General features: G+C 45.9%; 1 long non-coding RNA gene across 1 annotated transcript; it reads left to right on the top strand.

The window, feature by feature from the left end:
- The first annotated feature begins 641 nt into the window (after window positions 1–641).
- LOC119330800 lies at window positions 642–1,642 on the top strand. The gene is made up of 2 exons (XR_005160266.1): window positions 642–1,460; window positions 1,563–1,642. It is a non-coding gene; the product is annotated as an uncharacterized LOC119330800 (long non-coding RNA).
- The last annotated feature ends 2,667 nt before the right edge of the window (window positions 1,643–4,309 follow it).

Below are 4,309 nucleotides of genomic sequence, written 5' to 3'. Positions count from 1 at the left end.
GTGGAAACTGAAAACCTTTGCCGGCTAACGAATGAGCACGTCGTTGATAACCGCACGAGGGAGAGTGTCCAAGAGGACCACCAATGCATGCATGTGGCCCGAACATTATGTATGAAAGGGATGTGTAGTGCTTTAAATAACCAATTAACGACTTTTATGTGGCATATATGACTCACAAAATGATCAACAATCCCATATGGAGGTTCACAACTCATAGTGTACTGCCGGACCCCTTGCCCCCACCCCCACATACACAGACACACACATCCGACACCACCATAGCCAAGTGGCAATATAAAGTGTCGTTCTTTTACATTAAGATTTTGTGCATCAAACCATAAAAGCGCATGACAACCTCTGCTTCCCTCTGCAAAGGGCCTATCTTTTATTTTTACCTTCTACCTTCATACAAGAGTCATGGTGATCTTCACCTTTCCTTTTTACCCTTTATCCTTTGGCAAGCACTATGTGTTGGAAAGATCCTGATATATATATAGGGTGGGTCTATTATGATAACACCCTTAAGACTCTTATTCTGCACACCAAACTATTATTCTGCACACCCTAAGCGAACCGCATCAGGAAGATATCTACACCCACAACCACGTCCCACCTTATCCCCACTTTCTTCTGCGGGTCATGCCCACCACCCCCGCGCCGCCTGCCCACTCCCTCTCCTTCCCACCTTCTTTTCCCCGTTCGGCCGCCGCGGCCATCCCCGCCTTCCACCACTCTGACTTCACGCTGCCCAGTAACTCCCCGGCCTCCCATCGCCCTGCCCGCCCCACCTCCCACCGCTCTCACCTTCCATCTCCAGCGCCATCCCATGACTCCTAGAAATCACACCCCATGGCATCAGATCTGAGTGGCAGGGGCCCGATGGTGGCGCCATCTTTCTCCTGCGTGAGCTCCCCTCGTCAATGGCTCTGCTCCTGCCCATGGCAAACCAATACCCCAAGCTTCCTCTCCCCCACCTTTTCTAACTTCTCCCTGGATGGCCACCGCCCCCTGCTCTGTTGACCAGAACAACCCCTCCTCCCCATCCATGGTGGTCGCCCCACCACCGCGGCCTGTCCCGGTGCCGGATCCGGTGGGATCCGCCTCAAGCGCCATCGTCCCCATGGGATCCGGTGGGGTCCGCCTCCAGCGTCGTCGTCCCCATGGGATCTGCCTCCCGCCCCCTCCCTGTTGGCTACCTCCCTGCCGTGCCTGGAAACAGTGCCGCGCTGCCAGGCCCCGCCCCCATCACACCAATGAGCACAGCAGCCTCAACCTCCGACAATGGATCCAGGCACCCCCGGTCAGATCACGCCCCAAGTACCCGCGCAGGCGCCGCCAAGTTCGTGGTTCGCCGCCCCTCTGTCCCCCTCTTCCACCTTCCATCCTCCGTTGCTGGAGCAGCACGGCCCATGGGCGTGCACTGCATTGTGACTCCTCATGCAGTGCAGATTGGGCATCAGGTAGGATTGTTGTTCGTTGTGGTGGTTACATGCCACAGTGATTTTTTTAGTCATTTTGTATTTCACTCGCTTGGGTGCAGCTCACGGGTGCATCGTGTGCAGCTCGCTGGATCGATGTGGAGGTTCCCATGGGCCTCCTCTCCCAACTGCATCGCCCTTCCCCGCGGCCTACTGCAAGCATGGCGAGTAGAGCATCAGGAGATGCATAGTGCTCTTCTGCACTTCATTGATTTTTGTGCTTTTCTGAACAGAAAAAGGTGAAAAATGAAGTCCGCTGTGGTTTGCTATTGAGGTTCAGTTTACTTATTTTTGCATTAAAGGTGAAGTGATGCAGTTCGGCTGGATGGCCCGTTCCTCAATTTTGTTGTTGTTGAAAACTGCACTTCATTAGTTCATTTTAAAAACTGCACTTCATTACCATGATGGTTAGTTTTGTCTTAGTGAAAGTGTACCCCGTAGAATTTTGTGCTGTTCGGCCGGTGGAGAGTGCAGATATTGTATGGGTGTGTGGCTGTGTAAAACTATCAGTAGTTGTGTATGCTTTGCAGCTCACTTTGTTCTCTTGTGTTGTTCGCTATATAACTTTTCCCTGGTCCACTTGGCAAACACAAACAAGAACATCTCAAAAGCAGCTCCCTTCTTATTAGATGTAGTTCACTCACTCTGCCCCTGCGGTCCACTTCCAGGCCCAATGCTCGACGTGAAGTGCACTCCACCTTGTTTCGGAAATTTTGGAAGTCTCGAGGTTCAATTTTCGTAGTATTGTGGTTCACCAACGGTCGACGTGAAGTGCACTCCACCTCTTCTCAGAAAATTTGTAAGCCTCGAGGTTCACTTTTCATAGTATTGCGGTTCACCGACGCTCGGCGTGAAGTGCACTCCACCACGTTTGCGAAAATTTACATCCCACAAAAAAGAAATCATGCAGTGCACTTGTCTGTCTGATGAAGTGCGGTTTGCTACCTCGTTTGGAAAAATTTATGTCCCACAAAAAAGAAATCATGCAGTGCACTTATCGGTCTGATGCAGTGCGGTTTTTGGTCGGAAGGCAGTGCGGTTTTTTGTCGGAAGAAGTACCCACGTCGATTTGGGTGTCGCGAAAAAACAGAGTGTCCGCATTTCGGTAAATTTGAAATTCCTCTTAAACCGTAAAGAATTAGAGAGAGTGTTCCACATGAAAGAGTTGCGTATCGTCGATATCTCTCCAATGACGTATCGTTTGAATCATTCTGACCAGCGGTTTGCAAAAATTTCGCGAAAAACGGCCGGTGCCACTCGTCGTCCGCCGCATGATTTTCAAAATTAATTTAAAACCGCAAGGAATCTGAAAACATGTTCTACATACGAAAGTTGCACCTTGTCCATAGCTTTCCAACGGCGTATCGCACGCCTCGTTTCGACAAACGGTTCAAAAAATGAAGCGAAAACAGTACCAAATTTTTTAAAAAACTTGAAAAACAGAGTTCCGCGATTTAGTAAATTTGAAACTGCTCTTAAACCGTAACGAATTAGAGAAAGATTTATATATGTAAAAGATGCGCCTCGACGATATCTATCCAATGGTGTATCATTTGCTTCATTCCAACAAGTGGTTTAGAAAAAAAAGCAAAAAACGCTCGCTGCCACTCGTCATCCGCCGCACCATTTTCAAAACTGCTCTTAAACCGTGTGGAATCTCGAAAAGTGTTGAACATGTCGAAGTTGCGCCTAATCCATAGCTTTTCAACGGTATATTACACGCCTCATTCCGATAAACGGTTAAAAAATTAGAACGAAAATAGTACCAAAAAAATAACGCGTGCAGTTTTTTCCGACGAGAAGTTCACTAGTCTCTATTGCAGTGCTCGTCGTCAAAATGATGCAGTGCGCTTCTGTTGAGCGTGCAGTGCCGAAGTGATGTGCAGAATAGTTATTCTGCTAATATTAGCAGAATAGACCGTCTGTATATGTATATATATGTATGTATATATATACATATATATATATATATATATATATATATATATATATCCACTTGGATGTAGGTTTTCATAAATTATTATTATTGACATTACCCTTGAGGTAAAAAGTTGGGAGGCGAAACTATAAGTCCCTATCTTTCTCTATGTCCGATTGAAACTTTGTACCCATAAGTATTGCGCGAGTGTTAGAAATTGTGAAAGACTAAATGATAGTTGAGTATGTTTTTTTTACCAAGAATGATTGTTGAGTATGTGGACTTGCTGAAAAGTTTTTATATTGACCCTTTCCGATGTTATGATAAATTGCAGTTGCTTCAATGACTGAGATTATAGTTTGCTGGTTTTCAATGAAGTTTCTGATTCATACTTTACATTGTGAATAGATTGTTACTATAGCATAAGAAATCATATGACAATATATATGTCGCGGTTCTACGAATGATCATGATGCCCTCATGTCCGTATTTTATTTTATCGACACCACTATCTCTAAACATGTGGACAAATTTTTCAATATCGGCTTTCGCTTGAGGACAAGCAAGCTCTAAGCTTGGGGGAGTTGATATGTCCATTCGTATCATGATTTTATGCCAATAATTATTGCATTATTGGCTGTTACTAAATGTTATGTCACAATACTTATGCATTTTCTCTTTTATTTTATAAGGTTTACATGAAGAGGGGGAATGCCGGCATCTGGAATTTTGGGCTGGAAAAGGAGAAAATATTAGAGACCTATTCTGCACAACTCAAAAAGTCCTGAAACTCCACGGAAGTCAGTTTTGGAATATATTAAAAATATCGGGTGAAGAAAGCACCAGAGGGGGGCCACCTGAGGAGTCCTGGATTAGGAGGTCCCCGGACAGCCGGACTATATGCTTATGTCGG

Source organism: Triticum dicoccoides, chromosome 1B, assembly GCF_002162155.2.
Source record: "Triticum dicoccoides isolate Atlit2015 ecotype Zavitan chromosome 1B, WEW_v2.0, whole genome shotgun sequence".
NCBI lineage: Eukaryota > Viridiplantae > Streptophyta > Magnoliopsida > Poales > Poaceae > Triticum > Triticum dicoccoides.
The sequence above is the reverse complement of the archived record's forward strand: the minus strand, read 5'-3'. Positions and strand labels throughout refer to the sequence as shown.